General features: G+C 42.0%; 1 protein-coding gene across 5 annotated transcripts in view; it reads right to left on the reverse strand.

Moving 5' to 3' along the window:
• Positions 1-12,564, reverse strand: part of Disp1 (dispatched RND transporter family member 1) — a 158,083-nt gene that overhangs the window by 21,426 nt on the left and 124,093 nt on the right. The window lies entirely within an intron of this gene.

Genomic DNA, 12,564 nt, shown 5'->3' on the forward strand with positions numbered 1-12,564 from the left:
CCATCATGACACCAATACCTTCTTGTGCTAGAAACACTGTTTTCTCTCTGAGATACCAGCTGATGCTCCAGTTTTCAATTTCTTATGCTTACCTTCCAATGTACTTTAAGAAGGATGGGCTTATATTTCCAATCACCACCTTCCCACAGTGTCTGTGACTATTACCTAGCATCACTGGTACCCTGACCACCCAAACATACAACACTTAGCTTGCAAGAAATTCCAAACTCAGCCTCAACTTCTGAACTCTTTATCCCTACCAGATCCATTAATTTCTCATTTGCTGGCCCATGGTAACCTTTTAAATAAACATTTGGTGAACAAACAGAGCCCACTATTCATGTTTCATTGCTCTAAAGCACAGTGGTTCACAGTGTGGCCTGAAGACCACAGGGAGTTCCCGAGACCCTTTCATGAGGTCTCTGAGGCTCCAAATATGTATCTATGGAAGTACAAATTTTCTTTGTTTACTTCAAGCAGACTACAACACAATACACTGTCTCCAATCAAAACCCTGTTCTGTTCTGATGACCACACATCACAGAGACCCGCAAGAAAAGAACAAGAGTACACACACCACAAGCTGTATTGTTAAAGTATTCTTCATAAAAATGTAACTTTTATTATTATATAAAGAACTTATTATATATAGCTATTTTCCATATTGGAGATTGAACGGACTCACACATACGAAGCAAGTATTCCAACAGATTTATTAAAGACTGTGTATCTAAAACTTTTGAGAGAGGATCTCACAAGTTATTTGAGCTTACAGTGACCTCGTTCTGCAGCTCAGGCTTGGTTTACTATTATTTATCTATTTATTTATTTGTCTGTCTGTCTGTCCGTCCATCCGTCTGTCCGTCCATCCATCCACCCACCCTCCCTCCCTCCCATCCACCCACCCTCCCATCCACCCAACCCTCCCATCCATCCATCCATCCATCCATCCATCCATTTACTTTGAGACAGGGTTTCTTTATGTAGCCTTGGCTGTACTGAACACACTCTGTAAAACAGGCTGGCCTTGAACTTACAGAGCTCCACCTGTCTTTGCCTCCTGAGTGTTGGGATTAAAGATGTGCATCACAACCACCTGGATATTATTGTTGTTGTTATTATTATTACTGAGTTAAATAACTTTTCTAAGGTTCAATATCAATATGGTACATTTCAGCTATTACACATGAAACAAAATCCCTTTCCATTGTGTAAAAGGACCATGAGAAAAAAGTTTGAGAATGACTTCATTAATACAGACACTCTGTGAGACTATCTGCTGACTGAATGACTGTATTTCCTAGCTTCAGATGCTTCCAAAGTGAAATCTACTGCAACCCATCACAGTAGAAGAAAACAACCTGCAATGCTGCCTCCAATTCTCCACTCCAAGCTCTGACTCCTCCCACCCCAAGCACTGACTGCTCTCACCCAACCTCTGACTCCTTCTACCCCAAGCTTTGACTCCTCCCACAGTTCACAGTCTACTCTAGGATTCCTTGTGGAGTGAAATGTCTTTCTTATTTTCATCTGCCACTGAATTTCTTTAAGATGGATCTATCTAATTCCCAGCAAAGCCATGAATGACAGCCAGGCTCCCAAACTTCATGGACTTTGCACTGTGTGTGAATCCGTTTCTACAAAAGACTTGTGTTCTGCATTTGTGTTTTCTTCACAAATCTATTAAAATGATCACAGTCAAGAGGGAAAAACTGCTCAGCCCAGAGGCCCAGGAATGGATCCTAGCGAGCATGCATGCTGATTCCATTCTAGCCCCAGTTTTGGAGACGACCTCGTCTGGCTTCTGGCCACTTGCATTCTCAACAGCAGAGGTGTATGGAGAACTGGAGCTTGTTAAAGAAAAAAATGTTTTTATTTGAAATAAAATTACATAGTGTTCCCAAATTCCTTCTCCTCCTCCAGTCTTCCCCATGTCTTCCTCCCACTCTCAAATTGAAAGCTCTTTTCTCTGATTAATATTGTCTTGTGCTTGTGTGCACATACACACAAATATATAAACACACACTGCGAAGTCCATTTTTTCTTTTGTTAGCACTCTGTGCTGAACAAGCAGTAAGAGGGCACATATCTGGGAGAGGCTAATTTTCCTTCCCTCAGCAGTCATTACTTACACGTAATTCTGTGTCTTGGGCTGGGACCTGCAGAACACCCCTTCCTCATTTACGCTTCCACTGATATTGCCACTATTCTGTCTTGTTTGCGCAGCCCATGTTCTGAAGCTCCTCAACGGCTAATTTGCTGCTTTCTGGGCTGTGCCTGTGTGTGTGTGTGTGTGTGTGTGTGTGTGTGTGTGTGTGTGTAGACATGAAGAAGGGAACCCACAGGGACAACTGTAAACTGCAAAGCATTAATCACTACATAAGAAGTTCCTTCCTTCCTTTCTTCCTTCCTTCCTCCCTCCCTTCCTTCCTTTCTTGAGATATGTGGACTCCAAGTCTGTTTCTAGTAAGAACAATATAGGAGAGGTTTGTGCTTTGCAATAAGGCAATATTATATATTATATAAGGCAAAAGGTTTGTGCCTTATAATAAGACAATATTCACAGCATTCCTAAGAATACTTAATAATTCTTTCTCTGTAAGTAGAGATTATTTTTTAAGCTCTAAAAGACTACATGCCTAGGAAGAAACATCTGTACCCTCACTGCTGTAACTCTTGGGAGATAGAAATCAATACTTGTTAGGTTAGTATGTGGGTGCGTGTTCTTACTCCATTCATGCTCAATGATGAAAAGTCAGTACCACTAGGAATGAAGACAGCAAGAAACTAGGGGCTCAAACAACTCTCTCTCTCTCTCTCTCTCTCTCTCTCTCTCTCTCTCTCTCTCTCACACACACACACACACACACACACACACAAACACACGCACGCACACTCAATGTCAGAACCAGGCTACTTTATATTTTCCTATATTTTCTTCCATTGCTTTGTGTCTCTGCATCCTAAAGTAGGGGTTCTACGATTCAGTACCCCAGGAACTCTTCTTTTTTTTTTTTTGCATGCTACATGCACTCTGTGACTGTGGAATTGTAACTTAAGCATACCGGTGCTCAACTGGCACCCTCTTCATCTACATCACACAGAAGGTCACTGTCTTTTCTCTGGTTTAGGACCTGGGATATTTGAATATATACTGGTAATGCTGACTGTAATACTATCTATGATGATTTTCCCCAAACCCTTTATATTTGTTTCTCCTCGTCTAATTCAATAGTAAGTTTTTCTTGGTAGCAGTTACCTTTATCTAATTTTCCTAAGCAATATTTTTTTTTTAAAAAAAAAAACAGCTTTCTTTCAATGCCTACACACAAATGGAGTGTGGTAATTTTTTTAATTAAAAGACATAATTACAAAGACAAGACCACCTAGCACCCATACGTTTGGTAAGCACTTTTGTGTCAAGTGCTGCACACGAGGGAAGGGTGCATTGGCACAGCTAGCAGGGAGCAGAGCTTAGAAGCAAACATAGAGGCAAAGCACCCTTTCCGTAAAAATGTTCACTCCTGGAGAAATTATGAAGCAATTAACTTCTTTTGAATAAATCTATGAGAGAATCAATGAACCCATATTTTCAAATGTAATTACATATTAATTTTTATTATAATAGCATTGAGATATAATTCACATATTACATATACGTTCACTTAAAGTAATGTACATGTGCACATATGTATTTTTTAGCACTTCCACTGGGCCAGGTTAACTCAAATCACAACTACATGCTGACATTTAAAGACTAAGCCACAAGAACTCCATGGATGGAGCTATTAACGAGCTATGAGAAACACTTATTTACATACAGTAAGAGGAAGGCCCTGAGCAGGGATGTGAACCGCTGCATGTCGTGCCTTCATCTCTTAGTCTTCTAGTCACACATGTCCTCGGGACCTCTTGAAATTCCACAAGCTAAGAGATGTTGTCATCCCTAGACCAAAAATGATCCATAGAGCTACAATTCTGGACTACATCACAGTAAGAATTTGCAAAGAAATGAGATTTTATGGCAGACATTTGGGTTGTAAATACGTGAACATTCTTTCCTCCCACTTGACCCCATCACATTTTGTTTTTCAACTGAGAAATTCATTGTGGAATCTATGACCACTTTACTCCCTACAGAGAGGATTCTTTCTGCTTGAGCGCAGACTTCATTTTACTTTAAATTTGAGACAGTTTGTAGAAACTGTCAACATCAGCTGAAAAAGAAAAATTGAGGTTGCCATGAAGATACCCCCTCCTTGGGAAACATTCGATTCTTCTGAAGTTTCTGTACTAACAAGCATGTCGAGCAGATGTTAGACACCTCCCCCCCCCCCCCCCCCCCCCCCCCCGCCAGGTAGAGCAGCCGAAAGCCATCTGATTTGTAGGGCTGTTTCTTTAACATCCCCAAATGGTACTCAAATGGAAACTAGGCCATGCGAAGGAAGTCTAACTTGGCTGGCGTTTCCTGGGTCCGACACAGCTTTCACATTTGCCTTCTAATGCCCAGCTAATAAAAGCCCTGCTCAATGATCTTTCACCTGAGTTTTAGTATCCAGTTCTAATCAACAACTCCTTTAAAAAAAGACAGACAATCTCTTTTTCATGGGGTTAATTCACCTTTTGGTATCATATGGTCAAAACATATGCCTGCTTCCAGACAGCCAAACCATCCAACCCAAGAAACAAGAGCCTTCAGCGGCCACATCTGCCTGTTCCTGGCTAGACTGGCCTTTCTCCCTGCAGAGAAGGCCAGAGGAGAGGTAGCAGCTGCACTCTCGCACTCGCTCACACACTGCGGTGCAGCCAAGAAGGGGTCTTGACAGTTCCCTAGCTGCAGACTGGCTGCAGTACCATCCCCTCCCTCGAGAAAGCATCAAATAGGCTTTTAAAAGCACTTAGAAACTGGAGGACTCATAACTAGTTAACAGCCACCAGCACCCCATGCCAGGGAAGAGCAGCAGTTCTGGTCAGCTCAGTTCCAGTCCTCTCATGGCCAGTGACTGCCCACTGCACGTGCATGCACAAGGCGGCAACCAGTCTGTGGGGAGGACGGGGGTGACTGGAGCTTTCAAAGAAGGTGACAGAAATAAAGGCGAGAAGAAGCCAAGTTCACAGGTGACTGGGGACAGGTGGAAAGCCACACAGGCTCTAGGTCTGCTTCCCTCAACTTCTTTCTTTTCATGAGCTTTGGAAAGAAAGAAGGCGAGGCTGTAGGACAAAGGAGTGAAGACACAGGTAAAGCAGCCTGTCCCAGCCAGGGTCTTCCTGGTGACTGCAGGATTACCATCACAGCCACCACAGGGACAGGACCAGCTTCATGCATGCCAAGTAGCTCCTCCTAGCATCTGGGAGAGCAAACCTATATAAAGCATCTGAGCTTTATGGTAGTCTCCAAATGAGAGACTGAAAATGCCTCAAGCAGCACTTTGGGGCTCTGCAGTAACACTGCACCATACTGTGAAGTATCTGGAAGAGAATTCTCTGCAAGGAAAGACTCTGCTGGTGTTAGAAGAAGAATATGAAAAGAGGAATCCACACTTTGATGAGCACTCTTTCAAAAATTCCCAACAAAAACACAACTATTCTTCACCATTAAGTATTTCCATGAATCATCACCGGCACACGGCTACACTGAAGATGAAACAGACACCCGGAGACAAGCTAGCCTGGGTTCCAGGGCATTTTTCGCTCGCTGCAGATGAATGTTTATGGCCTGTGTCAAGTGACTCAAAGGATAACAATAACCACAACTGCCTGAGTAGTGCATTTCCTGCATGCTTAAGAGATGCAGAAGTGCTGCCTATCTGGATATCTAGAAACCAGAACAGAGGCTGGGCTACTACACATCATACACCAAGAAGTGAGAAAAAGGTGGGAGTGGGAGATTAGTATTTAAGGAGTACTTGATAAACACCAAGTACTTCATAAATGTTAAAAATAAATTTAGTATATGCTCAATAGCTATTTTAAATATGAGGAATCTATAAGAGAATAGTGAAACTAGAAGGTATGTGGGAAGAGCAGGGTTTATCTAAACTTCATGAACAAGTCCCTGCATTACTCAAGGCTTGGGAGCTAGTAGAGGGAACAGTTTTCTGAAAATCACTGATCATTATCCAACAGAAAAATATATTACTACTGTTCTTTTAGGAATGCCATCAAGTATGGTCAAGTAACATAGACAACTCATGAATAAACAAAAAGTTCTTCATTTTTAGGTTCTTTGAACCTCTATGGCTTACTTTACAGTTTCAATGACATTGGCCAATAGCTGGAAAAAAAAAAACTGGTGGGGACTAACGGTAGGACAGTGTCAGAGTATCTGCTGGGCACGCACAGAACCTGGGTGGATTCTCAGACTGTTACAGAGAGGGCATAGCAAGCCTGGCTGGCATGAGGCCTTGAGATCTGTAAGAAACCTCAAGAGCCACCCATTCAAATGAGAAAAAGATCTCAAGCCACAGAGTAGTTAGTGGGAGAGTCAGGGCTACAATCCACATCCACCCCTGAAGAAAAAGAAGCTGCACATTGATATAGGTTGGGCATTACTGCTTGTTAACTCTAAAAGGACACGAGGGCAAGTAGGAAAAGCATCTTTTCAACCAGCAACTGCTACAGGGAGACAAAAGGGTGTATGCAAGGATGCTCACTGAGGTGTGGGGGGAATCGAGAGCATGCTGAGTGTCGGTCTAACAGCAAGGATGCCTAAACAAATGGTGGTGTGCCCATGCTGAGATACTGAACAGAATGTGTGTGTGCACACACTCCCACACCACACACAGATACACGCATAGACACACACACACACACACACACACACACACACACAAAGTCTGATACAGAGAGGGCTGCTGGACAAAGTTAAGTTTCCCTCAAGTCATATGCTGGTTATATGAACTACATGTAAACACACATTACATTTGCAAACAGGAGAGGGAATGAGTCAAGCCTGTATGTTTATCACAGTGACATGGGAGGGTTGAGAAGAGTATCAGGAGTAGGTATTACCTTGTATGTCTTCAAGACTACCACATAGATGAAAAGAAGCAACATATAAGACATTTTCAAAGAACTTAAAATAGATTGAATTTAAAAAAAAACATACTTAATTCTACCTAAGTCAAATATTTACTACACTCTAACTTTCACCAAGTACTCTTCCCATCATTGAAATCATCTGCGTGATTCAGTTTTTAAATTATCACAAATCTTCCAGTCCCCCTCCCGGGATCTAGTACAGCAGGTCCTGGAGTACAGTCTATACAGTCAGAGCTTGTGCCACTCGCTGCCCTAGGCAATCTGCCAGGAAAATATGACCTGCAGGTAAGCACAGAGAGAGACCAACACAAGAAATACTCAAAATTTAATGGCACTCTCTAAATGAAACGAATGAGGCAGGAGAGCACCCAACTGTGTACTCCCAAAGGCATCTCCTGGGACTTGAGCTAAGAAGCAGAATTTGAACTCGGTGCTCTGGGAAGGGCTCAGCAGGTAGACAGGAGGCAGGTCAAGGAAGTGAATTCTGGGTCAACACTGTACTGGACACTCTCAAAGCAGCACACACACAGACACCAAGAACCTGAACGGGGAGGAGGGAGAAAGATTAGAATTTGGAGATCAAGAGATGAAGGTGGGGACAGAAACAGGAGGACACTAACGCTCCCAAAGCAAGAACAGACATGGTGAAAACAGCTGCTTTGGAGGACTGTTCTGATCGCCCTGGGACACTAAAGGCAAGGAGCCAGCTTGGGAGCTACTTCAGTGAGTGAAGGCGATATAAGACGGTGACCAAAAAACATATAAGATTTAATCTCAATGATGGAGGAAGCCTCTGAAAATCCCTGTAAACACACGAATCAAGATTACAACACTGGCTATTCTAAGTGTTGATGGTGTTACAGGGAAAAGAATATCTGAGATAAATAAAGATTTGTACTTGGTAGGACTCCTGTAATATTTCCAGTTCACCTGTTGGATGTGTGTGTGTGTGTGTGTGTGTGTGTGTGTGTGTGTGTGTGTATAAAATATTTGTGTATATATAAATATGGGAAGCATATTTTTAGTAAAGTGAACATGCCTACAGCTATTTTAACATGCTTGGCCTTCAGGTATAAACTTATTCTGTGCCTCCTCAAGTGAAGTCAGTGATAATCTGGGTACAGACAAAGAGTTGTCTAAAAGATTAGCTTGGAAATTGAGGGCAGTTTTGTGTTTAACAGGGTAGGTTTCACTAAGCTGAACTCAACAACTATACTTCATTAAGATAAGGCACACTGAAATTGTTACTTCCAGAACACTGGGTCCTATCCATAAGAACCCACTGTTAGGATTTCATCACAGGCTGTCCTTGAGCTCCAGATCCTCCTGCCTCTGCCTCACAAGTCCTGAGATCAGGTACGACTCTGCACAGCAATTTCACATCTGTGAAAGCATACACCTGCCTCTAATAAGGAAGTTCAAGTCAACTGTTTAATTCATATCCAATCTAAAATTGATTCCTTTACTAGCAAGCCAAGGCTTTCATTATTAGAGAGCAAAAGTATAAACAGGGCCTGGAGAGATGGCTCAGTGGCTAAGAGCACTTGCTGCTCTTCTGGAGGAAACCTGGGTTTGATTCCCAGCACCTACCTGATGGTTAACACCCACTTCTTTTTTTTTTTTTTTGGTTTTTCGAGACAGGGTTTCTCTGTGGTTTTGGAGCCTGTCCTGGAACTAGCTCTTGTAGACCAGGTTGGTCTCGAACTCACAGAGATCCGCCTGCCTCTGCCTCCCGAGTGCTGGGATTAAAACACCCACTTCTAACAGGGAATTTGACACTCTCTTCCGGCTTCCATTGGCACTTCATGTACATGGTGCATAGACATACATATAGGCAAAACAACCATACACACAGAATAATTACTAAATTCTTCAGTTATTTTATAATCTAATATTTGTTTAACTTTTAGTACACCTACATTCAAGGTGTACTAAAATTACAGAACCTCCTCAATATTACTAATCTTTCTTGAATTCAATTGAACCAGGCTGGGGGAAGGAGTAAACATAATAAAAACCCAGTGCATACACCGAGTTACAACATGTAAGTGCTCCCCTGCCGCTGTTTATTATCTTCACTTTCCAGTGAGGAGTTAGATCTGTGTCCTCAAACATCTACAGACATTCTTTAGGTACAAGTCTAAGAACAGTAAGTGGTGAAACTGATTTTCCCTTACCGTGTACATTTCTAAGTAAAAAATTAAATTTATGGGGGTCGGGGTATAGCTCAGTCACAGAGAACTTCGCTTGCCTATATGGGGCCCTGGGTTCAATTACCAGCATATCTCATGCCCACCCCTGCCCCCAAAATTAACTCAATGACTGTCAAGAGCTTTATTTAAATAAAGGTCAAAGCAAAACCCTTAGCAGTCTTAGTAGAAATAATACTCTTCTTCATCAAAGTCTGATTAACAAAGAAAGCAAAACCAGCTGAGGATCAGAGACTGCAACTAGGGACAATCGGAATGCGCACGACAGTCCCCTCTGCGCTAACATAAGTGTCCTCAAGCTGCAGAGATGTCCCTGTTACCTTCGCCAGTGGTGCAGTCAAGCTAAATTGTGCTTCATTTTATATTTTTTGGTGCTGGGTATTGAACTCAGGACCTTTTACATGCCCAGCAGCACTGCACCACGGAATCTAAGCCCCAGCCTGTTAAAATTATAAATTCATGTATTTTTCTCCCCGAGACAAGGTCTCATGTAGGCTGTGCCTGGCCTCAAACTCCCTACGCAGTAAAGGCTGTCCTTGAGCTCCAGATCCTCCTGCCTCTGCCTCACAAGTCCTGAGATCCCAGACAAGCACCACCATGCTTAGCTTCATTTGCCAGCTCTGAAACCAACTGTATATACTAGCAATAGCCAGATAATGATGTCACAATACTTAGAAGCATATCTCAAGGATGCTGTTTTTAATAAAAAGACCACAGTGAAAAGTCAAAAGACCTGTTTCCAACTGGGCTTTAACCTCTCTGGCTCCAATTTCCTCATCTGTAAAATAAAGAGTTGGATTAAATTGTTTCCAAAGTCCTTTCCTGCTGTGAAATTCTATTACATTCTACTCTGGAATTTTAGACAATTCAGATCACTGTATCTTCTGTCTCCTGGGAAATATTTCAACACTGTTAGGATAAAAGCTGCTGAGCCAAGCACCAAGCAAATTCAAACCCTTGTGTTAAACATTTCATGTACATGTCAACAGAAACCCCCTGGGCTTACAATTTTAAGTATCTAAGTAAAGATTTAACGAAAGGGAAAAAAAATTTAGGGGAAAATGCTTAAAACTATGACAGGAGAGTAGGGCAGAGTCTCCAGGTGCGACCTTTGGATGAGCTCAGGAACTGGTGAGCAGAGACTCCTAACCCAGCACATCTGGGCTAGTGCTAGCCAGAGGTAGAGACACTATGAGACCTAACGCCAGGTTATTAGGAACACTGGCGGAAGCAGCTGTCAGCCACCTCAGGGGTTTACTACAACAGCAAATCTCAGAGTACTTGAAGCTGAAAGGGTATTTCAAATTCCCCAAGCATTTGTTCTGAGTTTCCCATTTAATGTCAGAAAGACCATATATAACCTTTTCCTTTTTAAAATTATAAAAATGTACCTTTGATAGTTTTTTCATTAAGTGTTTTGTTCATTTTAAAATATGATCCAGTGGTAGGGTGCTGGCTCACTCCAGCGAGTGCAAGGCCCAGGTTGGGGTTCAGCCCCCACAACTGTGAGAAGAAAATAGGAACATAGGTATTTTTTGAATGTTGACTTTGTTGTCTGTTATAAAACACATAATTCATTTTCTTAAGTCTGAAAACAGAACACTCACCCACACTCTCGCGTAGATAAAACCTGTGTCTTCTTCCCCCATGCCTAGCACAGGCCCTGAACGTGTGTGTAGCCAGTGCCACCACTGAGATATAGCATGGGAGCTCTCTGGGTTATTGTTTTCCATGTATTTCAATTCTTCTGGAAAGTAGCTGTACTAGATTTTCCATAATTTATTATAAATCACACAATTACAATCACATTATTTGTCTATTAATTTACACATACTTTCCTTACTTAAAGGAATCTTAAGTTAATGTTATGACATATTACAACTCTGGCAAATATTTTTCCTAGTTAGTGATCTGAGCATTATATTTCTTTTATTTTATTAAAAAATTATCTGTTTTTTCATTTTGCATACAAATCCCAGTTCCCTCTCCCTCCATCCTCCCATTCTCTCCACCTTCTCCCCACAACCTCCATCCATTCCTCAGAGGGTAAGGCACATTACTTTGGGGAAGGACCAAGGCTCTCCCTACTGTATCTAGACTAAGAAAGATCTTCCTCTAAAGAGAATGAGTTCCAAAATGCCAGTGCAAGCAGTAGGGATAAATCCTGGTGCCAGTGGGACTAGTTTGGTCCTATGCTGTTTCCTTCCCTGTCCAGCTAGAGTTGGTGAGCTCCCATTAGCTCAGGTAAACTGTTTCAGTGGGTGTCCCCAACATGGTCTTGACCTCTTTGTTCATATTCTTATTCCTCACAATCTTTGGCAGTCCAGTGCTCTGCTGTGGCTCCCTGATTCTGCTTCTATAGTTGTTGGATGAAGGTTTTATGGTGACATTTAAGATAGTCAACAACCTGACTATATGGCACGGCCAGTTTGGGCACCCTCTCCACTATTGCTTAGGGTCTTAGCTGGGGTCATCCTGTGGAGTCCTGGGAATTTCTCTAGTGCCATGTTTTTTGCTAACCCTATAATGGCTCCTGCAATAAAGATATCTCTTTCCTTGCTCTCTGTCTCTGTCCTTCCCCCATCTTGACTATTCAGTTCCCTCAAGTTCTCCTCCCCATCCCCTTGTCCCCTCCTACTCTGCTTCTGCCCTCCATTCTCCCCCCACCCCTATGCTCCCACCATTTATATGGTGGGTTAAATCGATAGATTTCCATATGTTGAGCCATCCTGCATCTCTGGGATGAAGACGACTTGATCATGGTGGATGATTTTTTTTATGTGTTCTTCAATTCAGTTTGCCAATATTTCACTGAGTATTTTTGCATCAATGTTTATGACGGAGATTGGTCTATAATCCTCTTTCTTGGTTGAGTCTTTGTGTGGTTTTGGTATTAAGGTAACTGTAGGATCATAAAAAGTTTGGCAATGTTCCTTCTGATTCTATTCTGTGGAACGCGTTGAGGAGTATAGTTATTAGCTCTTCTTTGAAGTTCTGGTAGAATTCTGCACTGAAACCATCCAGCCCTGGGCTTTTTTTTTTTTTTTTTGGTTCAGAGGCTTTTGATGACTACTTCTCTTTCCTTGCAGGTTACAGGTCTATTTAAATTGTTCACCTAGTCTTAATTTAATTTTGGTATGTGGTACCTAGGCAGAAAATTGTCCATTTTATTTTACATTTTTCAATTTTGTGAAGTACAGGCTTTTGTAATATGACCCAATGATTCTCTGGATTTCCTCAGTGTCTGTTGTTATGTCCCCCTTCTGAATTTTGATTTTGTTAATTAGGATATTCTCTCTCTGCCTTTTGATTA

This window comes from Microtus oregoni, unplaced genomic scaffold (assembly GCF_018167655.1).
Source record: "Microtus oregoni isolate MIOR12 unplaced genomic scaffold, Mior012 000047F_ref0000412, whole genome shotgun sequence".
Lineage (NCBI taxonomy): Eukaryota > Metazoa > Chordata > Mammalia > Rodentia > Cricetidae > Microtus > Microtus oregoni.